This window comes from Muntiacus reevesi, chromosome 1 (genome assembly GCF_963930625.1).
Source record: "Muntiacus reevesi chromosome 1, mMunRee1.1, whole genome shotgun sequence".
In the NCBI taxonomy this organism is placed as follows: Eukaryota; Metazoa; Chordata; class Mammalia; order Artiodactyla; family Cervidae; genus Muntiacus; species Muntiacus reevesi.
The window spans coordinates 58,162,067-58,173,818 of record NC_089249.1 but is presented as its reverse complement, the minus strand read 5'-3'; positions in this window follow the sequence as shown (position 1 = coordinate 58,173,818).

Genomic DNA, 11,752 nt, shown 5'->3' with positions numbered 1-11,752 from the left:
AAATTGTACATAACAGGTGCTTGGGGGGTGGCGTGGGCGGTGCAGGGTTTGGGGTTTGGAGGCTCGGGCCCTTAGGAAGTGCCTGGGATCCCCATGGACTCTGGGACGGCACTGCACAGAGAATTTCCCCAGCAGCCCGCAAAGGCAGCTTAGGCTCTTGCCCAGAGTTGCACAGCCAGCAACCAGGCTACTGGGCCATCCCACCCCCTGTTTTGTGGACAGAAACGCCTCTGCCCCCTCCACCAAGCCCACGTGGGCTGCAGAGTGTGGGCCTTGGGATCGGACCTCCCCTTCTCTGTAATCCGCATCTGTAAAACCACTGGTGGAGACGCTGCCAGGATTCCGAATGTCACCTGTGGCCTGACCACATTGGTTATGCATGACCCCCACCCACAGAGTTTCCCAAGTCTGAGACATCCCGTGTTCCAGCTGAGCCTGTGCCTGGAGGTATGGGGGAGGACTGTGCCAGGATCTGGGCAGAGGCTGAGGCTGGGCTACTTCAGGGACTGCAGACCCCCAGGGTGAGGCATTCTGTCTCGCCTCTATGGACCAGACCCGGGGATGTGGGAGCTGCAGCCCCGAGTGACCACTTGGACCCACAGCGACCTCACACAGACGCTTCACTGATGGAGGTCCAACGCGAGGAAAGGGGTGGTCCCTCTGTCTGTCCCGGACCATGTTGGCTTGGCTAGGGTGAGGGTGGGGCAGAACTCGCAGGCCTGGCCTGACTGACTGCCCTCCACACCCGCCCTACACTCAAGGTTGGGGCAGAAATGAAATTTCTGGCTGGGAAACTGAGGCTTTTGGCAGGGTCCGCTGGGTCCACAATCTCTCGACAATTCCTGCCCCTTACCGGGCACTGCTGCCCCCGCCAGCCCTGCTGTGTTGCATAGCTGCTCTTAGGACTAAAATTCCAGGCTGTGAATGCAGGTTCCAGATGAGCCGCCCCGCCAAGAGCCACTGGCCTTTGCGTTCTCTTCCAATCCATGGATGCACATTCATGGCAGCTGCCAGGGAGATCTGTGCTCCCTAGTGTGACCCGGATGAAGGTGGGAAAGGAGCAGGGCTGAGAGTGACCGCTTCATCACGTGGACAGCAAGCGGACACCCTTGTGTCCAAACGAAGAGAAGAAATGTCTGAGCAGGGGCCCCGGTCCCAGCTCTCTCAGCTCTTTGCCCAGTGCTCCCGCAGGGCAGGCTGTGAGCTGTGATATGGGATCAGTGCTGTTGGGTTAGTCACTTCAGCCGTGTCCGACTCTTTGCGGCCCCATGGACTCTAGACCGCTCGGCTCCGCCGTCCGTGGAAATTTCCAGGCAAGAATACTGAAGTGGGTTGACATTTCCTTCTCCAGGGGAGCTTCCCAAGCCAGGGATTGAACCCAGATCTCCTGCACTGCAGGCAGACTCTACCGTTTGAGTCACCAGGAATGACTGAGCCCAAAAGCAGGCTTCGCCACTCCTTAGCAGAGTTAGGTTTTTGCAGGCATCTTTTACCTCTTAGCTTAGTTTCCTTAACCATGTGAGGGTAGGCAGTTTTGGTTTTGGGGGGTTTTTTGGCCACACTGCAAGGTTTGCAGAATATTAGTTCCTCAACCAGGGATTGAACCCGTGCACCCTGCAGTGGAGGCGTGGAGTGTTAACCTGTGTTAACACTCCGTGGGAAGTCCTGAGGTTAGGCTGTTTCTATGGGCTTCCCTGGTGGCTCAGACCATAAGGAACCTGCCTGCCAAGGCAGGAAACCTGCATTTGATCCCTGGATCAGGAAGATCCCCTGGAGAAGGGAATGGCTACCCACTCCAATGTTCTTGCCTGGAGAATGCCATGGTCAGAGGAGCCTGGTGGGTTGCATTCCATGGGGTTGCAAAGAGTCAGACACAACTGAGTGAATAACACTTTCATGCTGTTTTTCCCCACCAAGCTTCTGACATCAAGCATGTTGACAACTTTTCCAGCACCACTTCAGCAACTGTCAGAAGCACCAGCTGGGTGTCCAACATTCCGTTCAGTTCTGACCCTGCTTACCCAGAGTTAACACGGTTCCCATGGGCGAAGGGCTCAGTCCACAAGCCTGGCCCCACAACAGATGCGAGTGGCACAGCGGGTCCCCGGGGTCCCACCACGCCCCCTGAGGAGTTGCTAGCAGAGCTCACAGAACAAGAATGTGACTGCCAGCCAAAGCATTTAGGAATGACCAGGTCAGAGCTCTGTCTGGTAGTCTGGGCCCAATTAAGGTCCATGGTGCCCAGTGGTGTTACCCAGAAATAGCAAGTGTCCATTCCCTGCTGAACTTCATGTTCTAAACGTCATGGTATCATGATAAAATGTGGGCTGTTTTGGCAGTAGCTGTACCCAAAGGCTGAGGAACACTTTGTGGTATTAAGAAACTCCTGTTGCTATGAAGCTGCTTAGTTCACTGGCCTGACTGTAAGGCATGAAACCTATTACTCTTTACTTTGGCAGCTAGGTGAGAGTGGGATGGTAGAGTTGCAAATAGATTTATCTTGATAAAAGTATTGAATAAGGTTTCCACTTTCACCCGTATTAAATAATTTAGATTTAAAAACTTTAGATCTTTATCTCATATTTATATAAAGTGTCCAACTCAGCTCAGCTTGCCGGGGACTTCCCTGTTTGGGCACTTTGAAGTCCTGCATCCTGGGAAAACTTTCGGTCCCAGACAAACTGGGATAGTGGGTGAAACCCATGCCACGTGCAAAAGTCAGAGGTAGGTCTGCTTGACCTATAAATCTTCAGTAGGAACAGTCCTAGGATTGTTCATCTTATTGGGCAGGAAACAACCAAGCCACTGGTTGGGAGACAAGTGAGAATGTCACAGAGTGACCAGCTCAGAAAGGAAAGAAACACTCAGCCATCCTCATTGTTTATGGTTCTGTATTCACGAACTCACCTAGAACTCACTAGAGCATATTTATAAATCCAAGATTAATGCTCATAGCTCTTTTTTAGGCCTTTAATGGATATCTGCAGAGCGGCCAAAACGTTCACGTCGCCCCATACCTGCCGTTCCCAGCTGTGGTTAGCCAGCTGTGCCTTCTTGTTTCAGTCTCTGCTATAAACAAGGGTCCTTTCTGTCATCGGTTTACTTATTTGTTTCACATTTTGGTGCCTTTTGGTGGCGATTTTGCAACTTAAAATGGTGCCCAAGTGAAGAGCTGAGGGCCATCTGGTGCAGCCAAGCTCTAGAAGGCTGTGACGGCCTTATGGAGACAATGGATGTGTCAGTTGAGCTTAGGAACGGCACCAGTGACAGTTCCAAATTAATGAATCATATGTGCATCAAACAAGGTGTCTTTAAACAGAAGCACCCATCACACACGGTTGCGTTTTTTTTTCTAAATATTTATTTATTCATTTTGTAGCACCTGGTCTTCGATGCAGCATCAAAGGGATCTTTAGCTGCAGTGTGTGGACGATTAGTTGAAGCATGTGGCATCTAGTTCCCCAACCAGGGATCAGACCCAGGTCTCCTGCATTGGGAGCCTGTGATTAAAGAGCAGCATTCTAAAAAGCTTTATGTCTGTGTCTGACTTCATCACTTATTTCTAAAGTCTCTGAAGACTTGGGCTACTCACCTGCTTATAAGGAACTTGGCTAGAATTGGGGGGAAGAGGTGCTCAGCAAGGGGGAGGAGGAATCAGAGCAGTGGCGGCAACAGAGCATCTGCGAGAGGTGCGGGACGAGGATGCGGGGCCGGGACACAGGCAGGCAAGACGGCCTCCCGTGTAAAGGGGAAGGGTGTTCAGGGCCAGGTCTGGCGCGGGGACTTCCGGGTCTGGGCATGCATTGAAGAGAGGGCGAGCTATAAGAACTGAGCTATAAGTTAGCTGTTGACCCCTGGCAAGTCACACCCTCTTGAAGGGTTACTTTTCTCCACTCTAAAAGAGAGAGGAGATTGCTAAGGACCAAAAACAGAAGATTTTGTTTTAATTGCTTTATATTTCACATTGGGAAGTAGTGGGTCCTGGGCTTTTGCACTCTTTTAGGCCATCTCCTTGGCAGAAGATCACAACAAGATTAGCTCCCCTTTAATGGTTACGAGAGCTGGCTTTATGGGCAGACCCGCTGGTTGGGTTTCAGCCATGATTCTGTCACTGCTAAGCTGTGTGGACTTAGGCAGGGCCTGTACCTCTCTGGGTCAGTTCCCCCTTTGCTGAAGTGAGGGTGGTGATGGTAGCCACCTGATAAGGTTGGTTAATAGATGTAAAGGTGTGCCTGGCCTAGAGAGAAAGAGCCTATGCGCCTGCACAAAGCCTGAAACCAGGCCTAGAGGGAGAGGGAACGTGCACGCGCCTGCACACACACAGACACACACACACACAGCCTGCAGCCAGGCTAGAGAGAGAGCATGTGCACATGAACACACACACAGCCTGCAACACACAGGCCTAGAGAGAGCACATCCCTGCAACCATGCCTAGAGAGAGAGAGAGCATGTGTGCACATGCACACGCACACACACACACACACAGCCTGCAACTAGGCCTAGAGAGAGAGAGAACATGTGAGTGTGTGCACACACACACAACCCGCAACCATGCCTAGAGAGAGAGAGAGCATGTGCGTGCATGCACGTGTTCACACACACACAACCTGCAGCCAGGCTAGAGAGAGAGCATGTGAACCCACACACGCACACACACAGTTAACCGTCACAGTAAGGGGAGCTTTTATAAGGATGAAACAGATGCAGAAAAACTAAGCAACTTACACTATATCCAAGATGGACCCAGTATGACATGTCCCCGCCACTGGCTCTTAGCCGCCTCTCAATGATGCCCACAAATCCCAGGATATCGGGACGGGGGTGAAGTAGATGACTCAGAAGCCTCCTGACCCGGAAAAGAAGTGGGGGAGCACATAAAACAGGCTGTGCAGGGTTGTTACCGGGCAAGACCTTGAAGGCCCTCGGCTCAGTGCCCACAGGCCCGGCCCCTGGGGCCCCGGACACCTGCCTCTGGCCACCAAAGTGATGAGGCTTTGAGGGTCTTACTGCTCCCCAGCTCAGACACAGAAGATTGTGATGTGTGAAAACTTGGACACAGTTTTCAAAAGATAATCTAGGAGAAGGAGCAAATTTTAAGCACGAGTCACACAAGCCAGACACTTATTTAAAATGCATCCTCCTGCTGCCTGAACCTCAGTTTTCTCCAGGACAAAATGAAGATAGCAGTTCCTAAAGGATAATGGTGCAGTGAGGATTTAAGGAGAGAGAGCATGGGGCCTGGCTCACTGTGAACGCTGAACAAACTAAGCTTCCTTCCTGCATTTCCTTGTTATTCCCTTAGGAAGCCTCCTCTCAAAGAGAAGCCATGACTTTGACCTGCAGATTGCAATGCAAGTCCTGAGCCAAATAATCTGAGAGCCTATTGTGTATAAGGGCCAGTGTGGCTGAGGACGTGTTGAACATAAAGTCACAGCTCTGCCCTCTCTGACGGACACGATGTACACTTTTTTTTTGGTCACGCCATGTGGCGTGAGGGCCTTAGTTCCTATCCAGGGATCAAGTCCTTCCCCCTGCTCTGCCCCCTGAAGTAGAAGCCCGGGGTCATGACCACTGGACTGCCAGGGCATTCCCCGTGTATTAACATTTCAAAGACTGAGACAGCCTGTACTGCATACACCTGATTGGACTTCTTCAGCCCAGTATTTCCTGGGTTATCTACTCTGCCATAAAGACTGGGGGGTTTTGAGGCTTTCAGTGGCCCTGTTCACCAGAATTTCTGCTCTTCCTCTTCCGAGCAAAAGGTAGACTTGCGTTTCCATGACCCCGTCCATGTGACTTGCTGTGGTCAACGAATGGTGGGCAGAAGGGAAGGTGACACCCGGATGAACACCTTTACTCGCTGTGTTCCTCCCCCACCGCCCATCCCGACCCTGGGTCCAGAGGCAGGGAAAGGTTCAGGCGGGGCCGCCCGGCTCCAAAGGGCACGCACCCTGAGAAGTGAAACTTTTGGGAGCATAACCCCATTAATCTTAACTGATAAAAGTCCCTAGTCCCATCTGCAAGGACATCAGCGTTCCAGAAAACTTGGTTTACGAAGGGCTGACCTAAATACAAGTTAGTGACCACACTGCTTCCCTTGACAAAGTCAAACCCGAGTTTCAGAGGCCATGAGGAAGGCACGCTGGGTCTTCACAGATCCCCGCAGAGCTGACCCCTGCTCTTAGTTTGGGGTGCCCTGAGGTGAGGGCCTCGCCTCCATCCCGTCTCCCCAGCTCCTGCCACCGGAGGAGTGAAGGTGAGCAGCTGAGAGGAAGGAACACAGTTGCCAGCAGGAGGCGGAGGACCGGGGGGATGCCCGGGGCGGGGGCGTTGCGGGGAGGCAGCTTCCTCAGGTCGGGTGGGAGGTGACTTGACCGATTCTGGGCCCAAGAATGGCCTGAGGCAGAGTTCAGGCCACCAGCCGCTGCCCGGAAGTTGTTGCCACAGCCCAGGGCAGGGGCGGGCTGCCAAGAGGGACTGGCTTCCAGGGGCCTGAAATGGAGGTGGAGGTGGCGGGCAGCACAGGGACCAGCTGGGGGAGAAGGCGGCGGGGACTCAAGGCGCCGCCGGGTCCTGGCTCCGATGATAGAGCTGAGCCCTGCCCTGGGGGAGGGTGTGAGGGAGGCAGCCAGGGGCAGGTCGGGGATGTCAGGTGGGCCCTCCCCTGGACCAGAGAGTGGGGAGCCCTCAGAGTGAGCGAGGCCTCCCCAGGGGTGGCTGGATGCTCTCCGCAGGGCGGCACGTCCAGGCCACGGGGAAGCGCCGGATACCCAGGGTGCAGTAGGGAACTCGGGGGCCCAGAGGGAGGTGGGGTCCAGGAAGGAGGGTCTGGGCCTCAGTGTCCAGGACAGAGCACGTGAAGGCCACCTGACCTGGCCGAGCCCATCTGGGGCAGCGGGCCCGGGAACCCGCGTAGGGCTGGGGGTGGGGGTTGGCAGAGGACTTTAAAGGAGCTTGGCCGTGAGGCAAGAAAGGCAGCACAGCGCGAAGGATGCAGAGACAAGGGGAAGCAGTTGAACAATCACATTTATTATGAATTATTTCCTGATGAACGCAGAAATTCAATATAAAATGTAATTACGGGGAACGGCATCATGGTAACCACATCAGTAACCGGGCAAACAGCCTTTCACTCTCCACTCTACACAGAGACTCCTGAGGCAGGAGCATCCCAGCGTATCAAGGGGTCATCAACATTGACAGGGTGGGAGAAACTTGAGGGTGTTTCACACGCTGATGAGAAACCCGCAGTGCTAGAAAGGTGAGGTCCTGGGGGGTGGAGACGATGTCAGGGGGGGTGAGCTGGGGTCAACCAATGAGGAGGAGACGGGGTCGCATGTAAAGCACCAGTGAGGCGGAACCCTGGATATTCCTAAGAAAAAGTAATACACTTCCTACTCTTGGTGCACATTTGAAAAAAATTAATAAAACACGTGCTCATGGTAAGAAGGTGGAATAATCACAAATACAAAGTCAGTCCCATGTCATCCTATCCTAACACATCTCTTTCCTTACAATGACGGCAGAACCAGCGTAGAGAATGCTACCTAAATGGAAGTATCTTGGTTATTATAAAATACTGCTAAGGTGGGGTTGCATGTGTTTAGACCCGTGCCTCGGTTCTGGCAGAGAAGGCCACGGGGACCCGGAGCACGGGGCTCGGGGAAGGTGTGGGAGGGCGCCACCAGGAGCCCGGGTCAGCTCAGCAAGGGGACAGCGCTTGGTCCCGGGCCCAGGTGGTCAGAGAGCCCTCCACGCAGCCCTGCCTCACTCGGGAAGTGAAGGCCACCAGCAGAGGAGGCCCCGGAAACGCGAGGGGCCGCCAGGAGCCCCCCGGGGCACTTCCGGCACTGCAAGCCGACCCCGTGTTTTCACAGGCAGCCCCTGCCGCTCCCCTCACGGTGCAGCTCTGTCTGGCCCTGCTGGTTCTTCGGCTCCAGGACACCTACACGGTGTGGGTGAGAGCTGCGGCTTTTCAGGCCCACAAGTAGGACCTGAGCTTATTGCTCCTTTCCTTTTTGGTATCCTCAAGTGCATAAATAAGGAAAACACACACACAGATTGCACCCTGGGTCATGTTATATGTGCAGCGGGCCCATGTAATCTGTGCCTGCCAACAGATACCACCCTAGAGAGACCTGCCTCCGGGTCATCTCCATTAGCGCTCGGGGCGGGGGGGGGCATGCCAGGGTGACTATTTTATGCACTGGATTTTTATTTTCAAGGCTTCTTCTCTGAATATTTTACTGATTCTCATAACAGATAATTCAACAGATATTAAGATTCCTTTATGTTTAATATCAGTTCAGCTCAGTTCAGTCGCTCAGTCATGTCCGACTCTTTGCAACCCCATGAACCGCAGCACACCAGGCCTCTCTGTCCATCACCAACTCCCGGAGTCCACCCAAACCCATGTCCATCGAGTCAGTGATGCCATCCAGTCATCTCATCCTCTGTCGTCCCCTTCTTCTCCTGCCCTCCATCTTTCCCAGCATCAGGATCTCTTCCAATGAGTCAGCTCTTCACATCAGATGGCCAAAGTACTGGAGTTTCAGCTTCAGCATCATTCCTTCCAATGAACACCCAGGACTGATCTCCTTTAGGATGGACTGGTTGGATCTCCTTGCAGTCCAAGGGACTCTCAAGAGTCTTCTCCAACACCACAGTTCAAAAGCATCAATTCTTCAGTGCTCAGATTTCTTTATAATCCAACTCTCCCATCCTTACATGACCACTGGGAAAACCATAGCCTTGACTAGACAGACCTTTGTTGACAAAGTAATGTCTCTGCTTTTTAATATGCTGTCTAGGTTGGTTATAACTTTCCTTCCAAGGAGTAAGCATCTTTGAATTTCATGGCTGCAGTCACCATCTGCAGTGATTTTGGAGCCCAGAAAAATAAAGTCAGCCACTGTTTCCCCATCTATTTCCCATGAAGTGATGGGACTGGATGCCATGATCTTAGTTTTCTGAATGTTGAGCTTTAAGCCAACTTTTTCACTCTCCTCTTTCACTTTGATCAAGAGGCTCTAGTTCTTCTTCACTTTCTGCCGTAAGGGTGGTATCATCTGCATACCCGAGGTTATTGATATTTCGCCCAGCAATCTTGATTCCAGCTTGTTCTTCCTCCAGTTCAGCGTTTCTTATGATGTACTCTGCATATAAGTTAAATAAGTAGGGTGACAATATACAGCCTTGACGTATTCCTTTTCCTATTTGGAACCAGTCTATTATTCCATGTCCAGTTCTAACTGTTGCTTCCTGACCTGCATACAGGTTTCTCAAGAGGCAGGTCAGATGGTCTGGTATCCCCATCATTTTCAGAACTTTCCACAGTTCATTGTGATCCACACAGTGAAAGCCTTTGGCATAGTCAATAAAGCAGAAATAGATGTTTTCCTGGAACTCTCTTGCTTTTTTGATGATCCAGCGGATGTTGGCAATTTGATCTCTGGTTCTTGTGCCTTTTCTAAAACCAGCTTGAACATCTGGAAGTTCATGGTTCATGTATTGCTGAAGCCTAGCTTGGAGAATTTTGAGCATTAATTTACTAGCGTGTGATATGAGTGCAATGGTGTGGTAGATTGAGCATTTTTGGCATTGCCTTTCTTTGGGATTGGAATGAAAACTGACCTTTTTCAGTCCTGCAGCCACTGCTGAGTTTTCCATATTTGCTGGCATATTGAGTGCAGCACTTTCACAGTATCATCTTTCAGGATTTGAAATAGCTCAACTGGAATTCCATCACCACCACTAGCTTTGTTCATATCGATGCTTCCTAAGGCCCACTTGACTTCACATTCCAGGATGTCTGGCTCTAGGTGAGTGATCACACCATTGTGATTATCTGGGCCGTTAAGATCTTTTTTGATACAGTTCTTCTGTGTATTATTGCCACCTCTTCTTAATATCTTTTGCTTCTGTTAGGTCGGTACCAATTCTGTCCTTTATTGAGCCCATCTTCCCATAAAATATTCCCTTGGTATCTCTAATTTTCTTGAAGAAATCTCTAGTCTTTCCCATTCTATTGTTTTCCTCTATTTCTTTGCATTGATCACTGAGGTAGGCTTTCTTATCTCTCCTTGCTATTCTTTGGAACTCTGCGTTCAAATGGGTATGTCTCTCCTTTTCTCCTTTGCTTTTCACTTTTCTTCTTTCCACAGCTATTTGTAAGGCCTCCTCAGACAGCCATTTTGCTTTTTCGCATTTCTTTTTCTTGGGGATGGTCTTGATTCCTGTCTCCTGTACAATGACACAAACCTCCGTTCATAGTTCATCAGGCACTCTGTCTATCAGATTTAGTCCCTTAAATCTATTTCTCACTTCCACTGTATAGTCATAAGGGATTTGATTTAGGTCATACCTGAATGGTCTAGTCGTTTTCTTCACTTTCTTCAATTTCACTCTGAATTTTGCAATAAGGAGTTCATGTTCTGAGCCATAGTCAGCTCCCAGTCTTGTTTTTCCTGACTGTATACAGCGTCTCCATCTTTGGCTGCAAAGAATATAATCAGTCTGATTTCGGTGTCTACCATCTGGTGATGTTCACGTGTAGAGTATTCTCTTGTGTCGTTGGAAGAGGGTGATTGTTATGACCAGCGCGTTCTCTTGGCAGAACTCTATGAGCCTTTGCCCTGCTTCATTCTGTACTCCAAGGCCAAATTTGCCTGTTATTCCAGGTGTTTCTTGACTTCCTACTTTGGCATTCCAGTCCCCTATAATGAAAAGGACATCTTTTTTGGGTATTAGATCTAGAAGGTCTTGTAGGTCTTTACAGAACAGTTCAACTTTAGCTTCTTCAGCGTTACTGGTCGGGTCATAGGCTTGGATTACCGTGATATTGAATGGTTTGCCTTGGAAACGAACAGAGATCATTCTGTCATTTTTGAGATTGCATCCATGTACTGAATTTTGGACTCTTTTTGTTGACCATGATGGCTATTCCATTTCTTCTAAGGGATTCCCGCCCATAGTAGTAGATATATAATGGTCATCTGAGTTAAATTCAGCCATTTGAGTCCATCTTAGTTCACTGATTCCTAGAATGTCAATGTTCACTCTGCCATCTCCTGTTTGACCACTTCCAGTTTGCCTTGATTCATGGACCTAACATTCCAGGTTCCTATGCAATATTGCTGTTTCCAGCATCGGACCTTGCTTCTATCACCAGTCTCATCCACAACTGGGTGTTGTTTTTGCTTTGGCTCCATCCCTTCATTCTTTCTGGAGTTATTTCTCCATTGAACTCCAGTAGCATATTGGGCTCCTACCGACCTGGGGATTTCCTCTTTCAGGGTCCTATCTTTTTTTTCTTTTCATGCTGTTCATGGGGTTCTCAAGGCAAGAATACTGAAGTGGTTTGCCATTCCCTTCTCCAGTGGACCACATTCCGTCAGACCTCTCCACTCATCTGTCTTGGGTGGCCGCACACGGCATGTCTTAGTTTCATTGAGTTAGACAAGGCTGTGGTCCTGTGATCAGATTGGCTAGTTGTCTGTGATTGTCATTTCAGTCTGTCTGCCCTCTGATGCCCTCTCTCAGTGCTTGACGAGAGTTATGTTTAATATAACTCCACCAAATATTTAGAATAGTTCAGAAAGATGTACCAGAGCACAAGTAAGTTACCACCTCATAATGTCCCCCCTAACCAGGGATGTCCTTGGGAGGATGGCAGCCCGCCTCGCCCCACACTTACTGCTTCCTGTATGGAGAGATGGGACCACCGTCCTCCCCCACAACCCCCGAGAGC